Source organism: Magallana gigas, chromosome 7 (genome assembly GCF_963853765.1).
Source record: "Magallana gigas chromosome 7, xbMagGiga1.1, whole genome shotgun sequence".
NCBI lineage: Eukaryota > Metazoa > Mollusca > Bivalvia > Ostreida > Ostreidae > Magallana > Magallana gigas.
Window position 1 is genome coordinate 36,213,227 of NC_088859.1, and position 18,101 is coordinate 36,231,327.

The following is an 18,101-nucleotide window of genomic DNA, read 5'->3' on the forward strand; positions in this document are numbered from 1 at the left end:
ATTGTGAATCTAATTTACGGGTTATTGTGAAATTAATGTACGGGGCTTACATACATCATTGCAGGGACTGTCATGCAGTGATGAGGAAATATAGTGCGTATACAGAAGCTGAAATGCTATATACATATATCTGTTATATACATACAGAAGCTGCATGGGTTAGCGCTTTTCAGTACTATCAGTACTTTGATTTAATCTTTAGCTTTTAAGATCTGTGTACAAACATAGAATTGTTAGCAAATCTCTGTATCTTGCTTATAATTCGAAGCAAACACTCAAAAATGGTTAGTAAATAGAAATTGTTAACAATTAAACACAAGAAACATGCACTACATGTATAACAAATAAAGAACACAATTTATTTTTTCGAAATGAATCATATATATACATGTATATACCTACATATTTCCGTAAGCGATATCAAACTCTATTTAAACTGAATAAACTAGAGAAAATGCCGAGCATCTCAAAAAAACCTATTGCATTAATCTACCATTACGCAAAAAATAATGCCGAATTACCGATAGAATGAATTGTATTTCAGTACTCCTACATCAGATTTTGCTTAATTTGCGCAGGTAAACAGTTAACGTAACTGTTTGATTTACCGAAGTCTCTGTTTGATTTGATACGTAAAAATCACGAAATACAGACGACAGTTTCCAGGTTACAAAGCATAAATAATGAAAACGAAACGAAAATCAGAACAAGCTAACATCAACGTCATGTGTGAAAACTGTCAACGCATTGAAATATTTAGCCTCAATTTACTTCACAAAATCGGCACCCATATATTTTTCATGTTTCAAAAATTTCCCTTCATACGCGAACTGTTGCACAACAAGCAAATTCATCATAGTCAGATCGACCCTTTTTTCGTATAATGTCATGGCTGCTTTAAACAAAGAACCTCGTTTTAGAAGTATGGAATACGAGTCTTGGTAAAATGGGTAAGCAAAACCGGGCCGTGGCAAAATAAAAGCCGGGGCAGATCGGCAATCGTCAATTCCAAATACGCATTATTTTGCAGCAATATTTACAGCAAATACAAATATACTGGTCCATCAAATATCCTGAAATTTTAATGAGATTGGCAGATTAATAACTGCTTATCTTTTGTTTTGCCCAGGCCAAGTCTTGTCTACCCATTTTACCGGATGCCGAATCCGAGGCTATTAAACTGATTGAAACACGCCTTTCCTTTATTATTATTTTCTTAATAACTCAGATTTGAAACAGAATTATACCTTAATTTTTGCAATTTATATTTTCCTTCCCATAAGGATAATTTATGCTAAACTACGTTGAATTGGAATCAGTAGTTCTTGAGAAGAAGATTTTTAAAAATGCACCCCCCTTTTTCTACAGTTTCAAGGTTTTCTCCGCTTTGAATACAGATCGGACTTTTATTTCTGCAATTTATATTCGCCCTTCCATAAGGATGCTTTGTGCCAAATTTAGTTCAAATTGGATAAGCGGTTTTAGAGAAGAAGTTCAAAATGTAAAAAGTTTACAGACGGACAGACAGACGGACAGACGGACAGACGGACGGACGGACGGACAGACGGACGACGGACAAAAAGTGATCAGAATAGCTCACTTGAGCTTTCAGCTCAGGTGAGCTAAAAAGGATATTATCAAAACCGAATTCCCCTGCCGCGACTGCTCTGAGGAAGGAGACATACAGAGAGATAGCATCAAAAGTTTATGTAAATGCACATGGTATGTAAGTTCGGCAGATGAAAAGTAAAAGTGGACATGCCTGAGTAGTATAAAAGCAGAGAAAAATGGATTTGGATAGGAAATAACAGAGAATAACAGGAGAGAAAATTTCACTACCAGGGCCAAGCCTAAGACCACAATTGACGAGAAAAAAAAACATCATCAGGAAAACGTCAATTTCAAGAATTGAGGAGTGCATTGCTGGTCCATCGAGCGCAGTCACAGAAGCATTACCATCATCTCCAAGCAACTTATCAAAATGTTTGCATTATATTTGAAATAAATTATTTATATAGTCCAAATAGTTTTATATTTCTAAAAAATATCCGCTTTCTTCTTAATGAGGTTGATTCTAATTATTTTTACACTAGATATTGATGAACTTTTTATACTATACTTGTTATTATTTATCATCCCGATTTCCTTGAGGTGATCTCGAGCGTTATCAATTATAAATCCACGGCCGTCTTCAATATGCGAGCAAGTTGTATACTACTTGTCTTCTTCTGCTGCATGCATAGTTTACAATACCAGGACTTCTGTCTTAAAATTTTACTCATTTAATGTCTTAAAATCACAATTCTTAAACACATGCATGCTAAGAACAATGCTAATTTTGATTAAAACACAATACTACTCTTAAAGTTATCACTTCTCACAAAAGACTGCATGAAAAAAACTGCGGAAAGTCACGGCCGCACACTCAAATTATATACTGGACCTTCTCTGTTGAACCGTATCGAATATATGAACGGATAAATACGTGTTTCATTGATGTTTATTTTTCTGGTTTAGAATTATTATTCTGTTATCAAATACACTAATATTATACTACAAGTTTTCATAACATGTCTTCCTCCGTTTTTCCTCGTGTGGCTCCTTGAATAATTTATTAAACTATTACATTAAAATGTATATGTGAATACTTCTGTTGCAGTAGCTTTATACGTAAGCTGCCCACATGTTAGGTTTTGCCTAAAAACATGATCTTAAGATGCATGATCTCGTTGATTTTGCAACAACATTTCTGCAAAAGTTAATTTGCATCCAGGTGCAGATTTACTCAACTGTGGAGAATTTGCATACGAGCAAATCAGTTCATAAGACAAAAATTGCACATGTAAGTAAATTTATTTATGTGTAAAGTATACTGAGGTATGCAAATCGTGTCATATAAATGGGGTCTTAGTTTAGGATATTTCTTAGTCAGTTTTGGTTTCCAACTTTAAATTTGACTTAAGATGGCCCTCATATTTTCGTTAGATTTGTCTTTGGAACTTTCTTTAGACCCTTACTCTTTTTGCAGAAGTACAATGAATTCGATTGAAAAGAATATGACAGTTTGTCGGAGGTTATTGCTTGTGACAAAGATTTGAAAAGATGATGTTACACGGTTATCTCAGAACACTTTTAAAATTCCGTGGAATCCACAAGCGGATTTAGATTTTTCTCACATCACTGCGAGGGTCAATCTAAAAATACGAAGACAATGTGGCTTTCTCTCATATATTTTTCATAATAGTCGTAGCTAACAAATTAATTTATGCACCACCGCTTATTTTATTGGTATACGAAGTTTGATTCCATTTGATGAAATGGTATTTTTGTTTTTTAAAAACAACATGTTTCGTCACCACGGCGCACGATAACGTTGAAAACATGTCGTCGAGATGACGCACGCACAGTTAATAGAAATAATATCCAATCTTTATATCATCCTGAGTCTTTTGTGCTTTTCACCATACAATTGAAATCGGCACTATATCACTTGACATCTAATTTGTTAACATTTCTTCGAGAATCATAAGTTAGTTCCTCGAAGTTTTCATTTTTTACCGCATGTCTCTTCGATTGCTGAACGTCAGATGATGTTGTTTATTCTTTTGACCAAATATTTACAGATATTCTACTCTCTTTCGTACTTTTGGTGTTCAAAATACAAATACATGTACCACCACCCCCTAAAAATGTAATACAGTTAAACGCAAATAATTTTTTACTTCTTCTTTTTTTCACCATTGAGCATTTTCACAGTTTGTATCGGCTTTTTCCCAAGTTAGATCCATACTGTTTATACTTTTCGTTGCGCCGTGCCGTCCAGCGACGTCAATGTTTTTAGTCAATCTGTCTTTAGTTATTGATATCTGTTCAAAAAACTATATATCCCGTCGTTATTTGGTACGTAGAATATCATGACAATTCTTAATTCGCGGTTTTAATATTATTTGGTTTTAAGTCTAATAAAGAAATATATTAATTTTTTGGATTTCAAATTGTTTGAAACTATTGCTAAATTGTGTCTACTAAATTTAATAATAATATGACGATAAGTAACATAGCTATGGCAAAAGACTTCGTTTTTTTTATTGACCCTCGTATAAGCAGTTGTAGATTTAGTGAAGCTTGACCTTCAGGTGGACAGTAATATACTTTTGATGTATATTTAACGTACAGTCGCGGCAATTACAACTAACATTAATTACCAAGTTAAGCTATAAATCAACTTTGGATCTTGTTAAGCAATTCATATTCTTGAAAAAAAAAGTCTTGCTTATATATATATTTTTATGAAAGTGCATTACAAGTTTGAACTCTGTTAAATCCAATGTAAAGTTTTGTTAAATGTACTTGTCGGATTACGAGCAAAGTAAAAAGAAATGCCAATAAGATGAGGGCAATCTTAAATGTAAATTATTGTTGAAATTAACAAAAATTAACTCAGCAAGATAAAATTTTGTTATTAATAGTAATTTTACGCCTTAAAATGAAAAAGCCACAAAAATGAGGAATAACATTTGATGAAAGCTTATTCTTTTTGCGTCTCTAATAGTGTGTTGTCAGTTTATTTGATAGGGAGATCTTTAGTATGGCTATATAGTATATATTAAACATTTTACAAACAATTGTAATTATAAAAAAAAAAAGGTTTTGAATATTGAATAACTTGCACTGAGTATCTTAAATTGTTAAGAGTTACGGATATACACGTGTTAAATAAAAATCATCTTTAATGAAAAACATGAAGAACATCTTTGTGGAGATTCTTCTAATCAGAGTATTTTACCTTCGTACAGATCGTTTACTTTCATCATCATTTTCGGGCCCGTCATTGATTCAGGGCCCATTATTTTTTAACCTGAACGTGTCATTGCGTGTTGCCTGCTGCCCGATACTGTACATGTTTTGTATATATTTATAACATCTGTTTTGTTTTTTATTTTTTATCTTTATGGTGGAAAAAAATAAGTCAAAAATTATTTGCGTTTAACTGTATTACATTTTTAAGAGGTGGTGGTATTTGTATTTTGAACATCAAAAGTGGGGAGGGGGATTCACATAGTCATCTTTGCAAACTGCAAGATATCTCAAATGATAGAGAGAATCGATGTAAATCAGACGTGGGTTACCGATGATGACATACAGCTTGTCTGTTTACAATACTTATATAATTTAGTTATTAGGGTCTTCCGTTTCCAACGGAAGACCCTATTGGTATTCTACGGTTTCTTTTTTTTCTTTTTCTGACTTTTTTTAGCGTTATTTCTCAAAAACTATTCGACCGATTTGCATGAACTTTTCAGGACTGATAGAGCATTATCGGTGCTACATATTATTAAATTTTCAAATGATGATGTCACTTCCGGTTTCAGATATTGACGATGTTATAAATTTTTAAGTGTCATTATGTTCATGCATCTCCTCCAAACCTAATCAAAATAGAAGCTTGAAATTTTTAGGGATTGTAGATTAATGTCTTTTGATGTACCCCCATGCTTCCAATTATGAAAATTGCATAAGGTCTGCATCGAAGCTCGCCTGAACCTGAAAATTAGCACCAAATTTGTTCACGAAATTTTCGTACATTTTCTGTAATATCTTTTGATGTAAAATATTTTGTTACAACATGTAATGCAAAAGTTGTTTCAATTTACATGGGTTTTCATTTGATATCAGGAAAAAGGGGCTGGTCCCTCAAATTAGGAACCATGAGGGTTCTAAAGTCTTTTTAAAATTACTCTTTACTGAGCAATAAGTTGTTATTATAGAAGCAAAAATGTTCATTGTACAAATGTTTATCTATACGGTACCATACCTAAGTCATATGTTACGTAATTAGGGGTTCCAAGGGGCCAGAAGTCCAAAACTTTGATCATTAATATCTAGAAAAGGAGAAATATTTTGAAAAGCATTGTAGAACAAAAATGCTTAGAGTAATGTTCTTAACAATATGCTACCTGATTTTTTGTTGATGGCCCCGGTAAGGAGTTAGGGTCGGCCCCTAAAACACAGTTGTTCAGATATCTCTAGAACGGTTAACAATTCGTAAACACTTGTTAAACAAATCCGTTTATATTTGCGAGACCTTTTATTTGATATCAAGAAAAAGGGGCTGACCCCTCAAATTTAGGGGCCAGGACGGCTTCAAAGTCTTTATATAATAATTCTTTCCTGAGCGATAATTTGTTATTAATAATAAAGCAAAAAATAAGAGCTTATTAAGCTTAATTTAAAACTGAAATTCGTTTTAAATCGGACGTTGCATTACAGAGATATTGGGTTTTAAAAATTGATTTTTCCGGAAACTCTGATTCCGTATTCTTGGTTAAGAAAATAGTGTTATGTTCAAAGTTAAATTAACTCGTACTTAAAATAATTCAATAATTCTTAAATAGTACTTAAACACATTCGGATTTTTATTTGCTAAGTCGTTCTTGAAATCAATAAGGTTTTTGTTAGTTCGTACTCAGAATCATTCGAATGTGTTAACTCTTACCAAGAATTATTCGATTTTTCTTTTTGTTTTAGTTACTCATATTTATTGGTTTAAGAACTCTGCTTCTTAGAGAAACTTCTAGCTTTACTTTCGACATTAACGGAAGACCCACTCGTTGCTTTGCAACGAGCTTTGCTCTAGTTATCATCATCATCATCATCATCATCATCATCATCATCATCATCATCATCATCATTATTATAATTATTATTATGATAATGTTGAAACAATATGCAACGAATATTGCGTATCTGCTTAGTGTCAGGTTCACATGCACATCCTTGAAATGGTCGGATTTCCCATTCCATACATGGTATTATTTCATCTTTTTTAAAAAACGAACAGTTGATATTTAAATGCCAATTTCTACATGTTCGTAATGTCTTTAGTGATGTTGCCCGTATATAATATTCTCCAACTAAACGTTATACAACAGAAAACACATCAAAAGATAATAATGATTTCAAATAAATATAAATACACGTTCAGTGCAATTGAGATTGTGCGCACAAAACTATAACTTAGCATTTTTAGAAAAACTTATTCTTATTACAGGCATTTTAATTCTTTATTATCAGACAATTCCAGACGTCTTCTTTATTGGTTGCTACACTATAAGCTTCTACATTGATTTTGAATGAAGATCTCCATTTCAAAAAATGCTAATTAATTGAAAATAATAAAAACCAAAACAAGTAGGGAAAATACCTCAGATGGAGGTGGAGGGGGGTCTGAATGGAATATGTATGTTTATATGTAGTTTTTTACCTCTACCAATATTTGCAGGAAGTTTTGATCTGATAATTGTTTGCCAGTTATAGTATGGCCTTTATCAAATTGTTTTGTGTATTTAACGCATACTCTTTCATTATGTGTAGCATTTTCAAGTAAGAGGGGGAACGTGGAGTATGAGAGCTTGCTAACTTTTCATTTCATTCTAGATTAATTACAGTTCCCACTAGTATATACAGTTTACCATTTTGATATGTATCACATATTATGTCATATATCTCATTTTTATTTGATAAGATAAACATAAACTTATGATATTTTTCGTGTATCTTATTGGTTTTAGTTCTACCTTTCATTTTCAAAATAATTTGACGGGACTTTTTATTTATATGACATTTCTTTCTCAGTCGGTGAAAGCACTACAAACTTTATCAGAGTTTGATGTACATTTCAAATAAATCAATTATTTGCACGTGTTTATTAAATTGGTGAGTTCATCAGCATCACGTGATTAAAAGAATTGTTACATTAGGTGCCAGAAGTATCAAATGATGTCCTGATATTGCACAGAGCAGTAATGATCTAATGAAAATGATTTGAAATAGTACAAGTATGAAGTATGTAAATGTTCGAAAGCCGCTGGGTACGTGCCGACCATTGTTCATAGCCAAAACAAAATGTCAAAGAAAGATTCATTATTTCGAATATTTTGAACTAAATAAAAAAGAATAAAGAGAAAAATAAACAGTTAAAAAATCTATACAGATATTGCACATCATCTGTTTTATATCTGGGTATTTTACTGTAAATTGACATTGACGGTAACCTAACAACAAAACTTTATGATAAACGTGATGACCAATTATTCTATAGTCAACTTTCCTTACTTATGTAGCAATATACCTTCATCACCTGCATATGGTGTTTTTGTCTCTCATACGATACGCAAAGGCATGCTCTTCTTATGAACAGTTTCTAAGGCGAGGCAAGCTACTGACAAACAAGTTGGTAAAACAGGACTATCAACAGTCTCGTTTGAAGTCATCTTTTCGTAAGTTCTATGGTCGATACAACCACCTTGTCGGCAAATACAATCTTCCATTGGGTCGCATGCTGACTGACGTTTTTCATACTAATTGTTAGACCATAATTAATCACCTAATTGTCTACGGACTTTTCCGGGTTTTTTCCCGATTACGACAAAGAGCACACGGCGGGTGTGACCGGTCAGCAGAGGATGCTCACTCCTCCATGGCACCTGATCCTACCTCTATTTTTTTTAAGAGGCCCATGTTTGCTCTGCTCCTGTTTTGTAATTTTTCTTTGGACTTTTTAATTTGAACACTGTTCATTATCACCACATGTCATTGTCAAACCATTGAATTGGAAAATGAGAAATTACACACCTACAAACAGGGACCGGGGGCACGGATACAACGTATGAAATTAGAATGCAAAAATAAACAAATTTAAAAATATATATATATATGAACCAGGAAAAAGAAATAAAAGTCAGATAACAACAAGGTACAAAAGAAAAATAATACTGTATTTATCGTTTACACTTTTGACCAAATGAAACACAATTACATTTTACAGACTGATCAATTCTCTCCAAAAGTAAAGAACGGTTTTAGGTAGAAGCAAGTCTATGTTTTATGTAAGAATTTGTTTTTAATTTAGAAATATTATATAATTCTCTCTCTCTCTCTCTTCTCTCTCTCTCTCTCTGTTCTCTCTCTCTCTTTGTTCTCTCTCTCGTTCTCTTGTGGGTTTTTTCTCTCTCTCTGTTCTCTCTCTCTCTCAAAAATTCTTTGATGTTAGTTAATAACTGTAAAAATATCACAAAATTGACAATGGTGCAAGGTATGTGTAATTCTTGCTGCGCTCGCCACAACGGTAGCACCGTAAAACATACTATGTATCTGTGATAAAAGGAAGACAATAAGGCGAACACTGACTAAATCATTTCCAATGCTTAGTTTCATGAATACAATCATTACTTATCGTTTTGTTTTTAACGGTTTTTAAAAGTAAGATGTGCAGGGAAAGAATATACTAGCTAATGTCGTTATATGCAGAATATTTTAAGTTTTTAATGGTTGTAACTGAAAAAGAACCTAACCCCCAAACACAGAATTGCTCCTTTTATACATATTTACTTCCCTGTTTTTAAAAATATAACTAAAAATTGATATTTTAATGAAGTACATTTAAATTATAAAGCGTTTGCGAGTGGTATTGAAATATCACAAGGAGCATGCAGTGGTATTATTGCAAGCAAAGACAGGCGATTCTAAATGTAAATCATTATTGAAATCAACTTACTGAATGAAACACTCCATACAAATATATTACACATACATAATAATCGTAATTCCTATCTTCGGCGAAATGAATCTATGTATTTTTTAATTATTATAGACCTAACTTTTAAGGTAATAAAAATGGCTCTTTCAAGAGAAAATTTCTGTAAAGAGTTGCATGTAAATCGATATTTCTTTCCGTCTCCAAGAATGATTGTATATTTTAATTAACTAACCTATGGTGATGCATTGTACATATGAACCTTGATACTCAGATCATGTTTATCGGGCCCGTCAACGATTTAGGGCCCGCGGTCTATGGTGCTGAATTCAGCAAATTCTTTTTATGGATCTGCCTGATCCGACATTTTACCTGTTATTTTCAAAAGTCCATTTAATTGACCTTTCGTGTTTAGTTTAATGCAAAATCCGCTGACATTTGATTATAAAATTACTGAATGATTCAAGAATGGCGTGTTTTTTACAGAGTGAAAGCCCGCCATTTAGTCCTCTTATAGAATTTAAAATTTATGCCGTAAAATTATATAACATATGATTCGCATGCACTGTCATCTGGTGTCTTTATTCGACATGTAGTTTCTCCACTCATTCAAAATGTGTACACTCCAAAAACGGCACAGTACACATTCTTTGGAAGTAGATATGCGAGTTCAATCGCATATTCTCGGGTCTTCCCGACAAGCAGAATAATAGCTCTACCGGAATGGCCATAGAAAGCATATCCTACTAAATGTAATTGATAAACAGTTAATTTATGTACATGTTATTCGCCAGATATATGTATTAAAAACCTATAAAGCTACATAAAACACAAAAACTAAATATTTGAGATTACAATAACATATGCTACGTGTGTTAAGTTAAATTGAAATATTCTATAGAATTGGAAATGATAGATATTATTGTGCACGTATAAATAAACATACCCTATTTTACACCATTTACTTAACCTTTAATAAACAACATATTTTCTATGCATAGTGAAAAGGTATAGGTATTGAACAAATCCAACAAACTGGCAGGGGTCAATCAAAATGATATACATATAAGATTTAACATAGTCCGCACAGGTCATGCATATTCATATGAACTTTTGAACATATGTCAGGTTTTAACGATTTCAATCTGATTAAACTTGATTTGGATCCAATCAATTAGGGCAAAAATATTAAAAATTAATTTTGTTTTCTACAAATTTTCAGAACAAATTTGACAGTTATGAATTTAATATTAGTCGTATCTAATGATACATATTTATTGATTCTGTCAATTGAGTTTCACACCTTTTACGTGCTAGACACTCATGAGTAGGTTATATAAACACTCTGAGCCCCCAAATCACTTTGAAATTTACCAATAGCACTGGGCAGACAGAATCACGCATTACCGCACGTGGCTTGGTTACCTGTCATGTTTAATTACTGCAGTTCTTTTTAAAAGTTTATGTAATAGGAAGAATGCGCTTGATAAAGAGAGGTTTTGCACAGTTCTTGTCGGTTGTTTGATTATTCTATTTAATGAAGTTATTCTAAAAAACAAATTGTCTCATGTATGCCTTGTTAGATTGAGTCAAAGGAAAAAACAAAATGAAAGCATGTTAGCTAATCGAAAGTCTGTTGGTGGATCAGGCAATTTCTCCAGCTAATAATGATTTTAGCAATAGCCATTGTCGGTTGTTATGATAGACCCTGTTATTTTTCCTGACAAAATAACTATTATATTAAGCGTGGCCAACTATACTGTTATGCCATTAAAACGGAAACATATTTTGTGTTTTCATGATAGATAGACGATTTAGTAAATCTTATTTCTTTTCCTCATTATTATATTCAAATAATTATTCACTAGATGTTAAATTCGCGGAATTTTTATTTCAGCGAATATAGCGAAAATTAACTCCACGAGTTAATTTTCTGCTATCCAGTAATTGAAAATTAAATTATTTATACCCCCTTTTTAAACAATTAATAAACAAGTTCTACAACTTGTAGAACTTGCACGAATGTTGGCACAAAGGGGTCATTACTGTGGGGGATAGTTGGAGTGCCCGGAGAAAACCCACGTGTCCAAGCGGGCGACCATCATACCCTTTCACGTGCAACCACTGTCGATCACAGGGATCTAACAAAGGTCGCGGCGGTGCGATGAGAGTACTAGTACGTTAACCACTTAGCGACCCGAACACACATATTTCTTTATGTATGATAAGTAGGCAACTTTTGAAAAAATCGAAATGTCATTTGCTCAAAACTTTAGTGTTATGATGTATTTTTGTTAAGACCAGGTTTTTCGGAGAGTTGGAAACATTAAATTGGGGCCCGTTCGTCCATCCGTCTTCTGTCTGTTGCACATTTGATTCGAGATGATGATTCAAAAAAACTTTTTTATCAAATGAAATCGTACATAACCCTTGATAAGGGTTTATTTTCTACATGTTGCTATTCTTCATATGAATTACAGACCGATTGGTCAAAACATATGAGGATTTCTCTAAACTGAAACATTTTACCGTGTGGTCAATTTACGTTTCATTTCATGACAAAATGAAAACCAGTTTGGAGTATCCAAATAGATTTCTGAATTATGCGGTAAGTAATTTTTCTTTAGAAAAGAAAAAGAAGCCATTTTCAGGGCTTAAATGTGTTTCGCGGTTGCAATAAATTGATACAAACTGGAGCATATGTGCAAAAATCTTCCAAAAAAGTCAACTATAGAACTCCAACTAAAATTATTTCATAGAGAAAATCTTTGTTCCATATTCCTATCATTTATTAATTGAAGTATTATGAATAAGTAATTGAATTTTTAGGTCACTCTGGTGACCTATTGCAATTCTTCATCGTCCGTCATCGTGCGTCGTCCATTAACAATTTTACATTTTTAACTTCTTCTTGAAAATTACAAGGCCAATTGTTACCGTTTTTGGTGTGATGCAACTATATGGTAAGAGAAATCTAAATTGTGAATTTCATGGCTTTACCGCCTCCGAAGCCTCATAAGCTGGGCCAAATATGAAAAAAGCTAAATTTTAAAAATTCTTTTTCTCTACTCTGGGAAAAAACTAAATGTATGGCTATGATGTCCACGAGGCCCTCTACCAAAATTGTGAAATTCATGGCCCCAGCGTCGGAGGTTCAGACCCTAGGGCTGGGCCAATATGGCCATATGGTAAAAATGTATTAATCTTAGAAAATTTTCTCCTCTATTCCCATATATATTTGTGAAAAACTAAATGCATGGTTATGATGCCCATTAAGCCCTCTAGCTAAATTGTGAAATTCATGGCCCCAGCGTCAGGGGTTCAGGCCCTAAGGTGGGTCATTATATCTATATAGATAAAATGTATTATTCTTTGAAAATCTTCTTTTCTATACCCTCATACATATTTGTGAAAAACTAAATGCATGGCTATGATGTCCACGAAGTCCTCTAGCTAGATAGTGAAATTCATGGTCCCTGGATCAGGGGTTCAGGCCCTAGGGTGGGGCTAATATTGCCATACAGTGAAAATGAATTGATTTAATGATATTTTTTCAGAATCTGTACTAAGTTATGCATTGTTATTATGTTCATAATGTCCTGATGTTAACTTGTGAAATTCACTGCCCAGGTCATGGGGCAGAAGTTGGGGCTTTTTATTGGGGGATGGGGTTGATAAATATGGCCATATATTGAAGATGCATTTTTACGTAGAGTAATTGCTGTGGGTCATCCATTAACAATTTTAACTTCATCTTGAAAACTACATGGTAAATTCACCTGGCAATATTGAATTAAACATGTGTTATATTTTAGGAAATCTACTTTAATACCATGTGCATTGTATACTTGTAGAAATAAGCTGCATATGCATTTTGTGAGCATTATAAATGAATCTGTGAATATTATAAAAGATTGACCATTAAAGGCCTGTAGGTCTCTTATTACCAAAAGTTTACAATTTTTGGCCCCTTGACCTAAGGTATAGATAATCCGAGATTCCTCCGACTCTTGACCCCCACCCCCACTCCATTTTCATGAATCAATGTTTTTTCAAACATTAAGTAATGAAACAGGGGCAACAGTCAGAGGAGTCTCAGATTAGGATTTGAACTTCCAAATGAAGCTATAAACGAAACGTGATATTCTAACATGTCAATCTAAGGGCTATGGTACTCATGGACCGGCCAGTAGGCCTTTTATACAAAATTTGGAGCGGGACCTACTATACATCTATTTATATAAGAAATGTCATTATTGAAAATTTCATCAACATTTTTTACCGTATTTGTTGAAATAATCTTCCGAACTTAAAGTTGTAAACTTTGCTTTTGCATAATTTCATTTTGTTAGTAACAGTTAAATCAAAAACTTTTTTTTAAAGAAATACTCAAAAGGTTTAATTGCATAACTAATTTACTTTAAAATCAATGAACATTTTCGCCATCTTGTTATTGTCTGACTTCATGACGTCAGACATATCTAAGGTTTGAAAATTGCATTCACCGAAACAGTGCAGGCAATGGAAGCTAGCATCATCAAAATTTTCCATTAAAAAAAAAAGATGACACGATGCATGTTTTATCGTTTCACTTTAATTTCACTTTTTGGCGCTTATCTAATTTTCACGAACCCTGACAACTATAGAAACCAATTCAATAATTGTAATGATACTGGATCTTGTTGAGCATGTTGTACATGATACCTATGTAAGTAAAAAACAGCTTTGGGTAAGGTATTTTATTATATTTAATACATTAAAGCGTTTGCGAGTGGTATTGAAGTATCACAAGGAGCATGCAGTGGTATTATTGCAAGCAAAGACAGGCGATTCTAAATGTAAATCATTATTGAAATCAACTTACTGAATGAAACACTCCATACAAATATATTACACATACATAATAATCGTAATTCCTATCTTCGGCGAAATGAATCTATGTATTAATTAATTATTATAGACCTAACTTTTAAGGTAATAAAAATGGCTCTGTAAAGAGAATAGTTCTGTAAAGAGATGGGTTAGTTTAAATAACATTCGATACACATCCATTATTAAATGAAGTGATACGTACTTGTACCGCGGGCCCTAAATCGTTGACGGGCCCGATAAACATGATCTGAGTATCAAGGTTCATATGTACAATGCATCACCATAGGTTAGTTAATTAAAATGTACAATCATTCTTGGAGACGGAAGAAATATCGATTTACATGGACATGGGAGAAGTTTGTACAAATGCTTGAAGCATCGCCTCCACATGTATATAAGTAACATACATGCATGTGTTATTTGTATTTAAGCAATGAATGCTTATTTTGGGATGTCGTCGGTCCTATAACACACCAGGCCGTGCAGACAAATTGAATACCGCGCGTTAGCGCGGTATGATAATTTGTCTGCACGGCCTGGTGTGTTATAGGACCGACGACATCCCAAAATAAACATTCATTGCTTATATTTATATTTCTTTTAAATTCTTGCCTTGTCTGCAAATGTGATTTATACCACAAAATTACTGTATTGTCCTAAGGGTAAGTTCAATTGATGGAAGAGCTATTGTAACAGCCACAAGAGTGAACTCTGAATTTCGCTTGTGACGTTGCACTTCGACGTTTGTGACGTCATAATAAAACTCATCATCTAACCTAAGTGTGTTCATAGGAAAATATTTACATTCCACGTATATTTTGCATGTAAAGCTACTGCAGATATAGCACCATAACACAGAAAGGGTAATAAAAGGTTAATTGACGAGTTTTAATTGTGACGTCACAAACGTTGAACGCTGATAAATACAACGTCACAAGCGAAAATCAAAGATCACGCTTGTGGCTGTTACAGTGGCTCTTCCATTAATTTAGACTTACCCATAGGATAGTACAGTAATTTTAAGGTATAATTCGCATTTGCGTACAAGGCAAGAATGTAAAAAAATGTAAATATAAGCATTAAATCCTTATTTTTTGAAAGATATAGTCTCATAACTGCAACGGTGTGTGCAAACAAATTTTCATAACGCGCTAACGCGCGTTATTCAATTTGTATGCACACACCGTTGCAGTTATGAGACTATATCTTTCAAAAAATAAGGATTCAATACTTAAATATTTGCATTTCCATTGTTCTTTCCCACTGTAAGCCCATACGGAGGAGCTGCAATTATTTCTCTATAATCGCAATTGCTCTGTCAGTATACTATGACGTCATAAAGGTGTAACGTTATATATACTTTTACATGACGTTATAGATTTAAACCACTATACGATACATCATGTGTTATTCTCCAACCCCATTAAAATTGACGTATTTACATGTAATATTAAAACATGTTTTTGATAACATTTTAAAGTAATTACTGTTTTAAAATATCATTGATTCTGTTAACAAATTAAAAAGATACATTACAGTCTGAATGTTTACTTTTGATGTAATAGCTAAATGTCAAGGTCTAGGCTAATACAGGGTATTTGCGAGTGGCAAAATGCAAATATAAGTAATAAACAACGATTATTTAGTGAACATGGCGTTATGAATAGCAACTGCTCTGCTGGCATATTTTCCATGATGCGCTAGCGCGCATCATGGAATATGCCAACAGAGCAATTGCTATTCATAACGCCATGTTCACTAAATAACGTTGTTTATTTCTTAATTGAACGTCGCAGATTTCCAGTGCAAACATAAGGGGAAATATACACTGAATGTAAATATAGGAAATTGAACGTCGCAGATTTCCAATGCAAACATAAGGGGAAATATACACTGAATGTAAATATTTGGCATTGTTTAACTCTTGTATTAAAGAACCTAATTATAAGAAACAATAATAAAATAATATGTCACGGTTGCATTCGATTTTAATGTCAGTTTCGTTGGATATAAATCTGAAAGGCATAAGGTTATTTTTATTTGCAAAACTCTCTTGCAGAGAGACAGGCAATGTCTGTTAACGAGGCCGAGTACATTTCGATCGAGTTTTTCTCTTTTGAGAAGTGGACATGCGTAGCCTACGTAGGCTATGCCTGTCCACCTCTCAAAAGAGAATACAGTTCGAGTGTGCTTTTCTTTGTGCGTCTTTTTATTTTCGTGCAGCCGTAGGTGCAGAATTACATACAAAAATAATATTATATAAATATGTAACGTTTATTAGTTGAGAAATAGTGATATTGCTTTACACGTCAACGTTTCCTTTCGTTGTAAACTATGCATAAAGCCGATGAATAAAGTATGATTCGTTCATTCACTCGAGGCGGCGATGGATTTGAAAAATAAAGAAATATTAACAGAGAAACGTAATCGTATTTTAAAAGATATTTGCTTAAAATTAATTTTAAAATCCAATACATACAGCAATATACCATTGGGGGGGGGGGGGGGGGGGGTAGATTTCCCTGGACCAAACCACGAGGTGAGCATTTTTTAAAGTTTCATTATTTGGTGACTTTTACAATCGTTTTCATTTCATTTAATTATTTGAAAGAAAAAGAAATCAATATGACAGAAACACAAAAAATATGGGGAAAGTGAAAATTTAGCGCTTTTCCGACCAATTTCCATCGAGTCCCATAGCAAAAATTGATAACTTGCGAGAAGAACCTCTAGAAAATGGGGGTATATATATATATATATAGAGAGAGAGAGAGAGAGAGAGAGAGAGGGAGAGAGAGAGAGAGAAGTGAAACTACATGCCAGAAAAAAGTATAGCGCCTATTTCGCCTACACATGTGTTTGGACGGAATGGTTTTTGAAATCTAGGTACTGATTTTATAATAATGTCTGTAACCATTGACTTGTCATAAATTCGGGAAACCTTCATCGAGAACTGAATATATAGAACTCTATGTATAAAGTCAGTTGATATGCTGAATCGCGATAACTTCCAGCAAAATGCAATGAATGTAAGTAGTGTTATTAAAGAAATCTGTTTATATTGGGTGTTATACTCTTAATTGTCTTAACTGAACAAAACAATTTGAAAAAAAAATATGCAGCAGATAAGGTAAGTGTTATTTAAACTCTCTCTTCTTATCATGCTTCAAGTGAAAAAAATATTTACTACTTGGCGGAATCAATCCAGCGACCGCAAAGTCGAAAGACCTACGCGTTACCAATACGCCACGCATGCATATGTATAACACTTTCAATTCAAATTTAATGTAAACGTGTACTACAATACCTATAGAACATAATATATATCGGATTTCTTTGGTTTAAAGTGGTTCAAATAGTCGAATATCCAACTTTTCATCGCAAACTAACTATTTTCCTATATATCCCTAACAAAACCTTAAGATTTCAATGATGTCGTCTAAGATGATTAAGACTTTTTCAGCATGATAATTGTGTAATTTGCGTTTCTTTGAATATATTTTAACTAAATATTGTATAATATTGAAGATGTCTGATGTTTGCAGAACGGGCCTCTATATTGTAGGCCATATCGTATATTAAGTGCGCTCTTTTATCAAATACCAAGGTCATTTAGGGTAGAACTAATTAGGCTCGGACTCGTTAAGTTAACATCGCGATCAAAAAACCTTTTTATTTACTAATAAAATAATAA

The 18,101-nt window shown here is 33.2% G+C and overlaps 1 protein-coding gene across 1 annotated transcript in view; it reads right to left on the bottom strand.

The window, feature by feature from the left end:
* The window catches only part of LOC105326691 (mediator of RNA polymerase II transcription subunit 8-B), a 121,247-nt gene that overhangs the window by 71,783 nt on the left and 31,363 nt on the right, over positions 1-18,101 (bottom strand). The window lies entirely within an intron of this gene.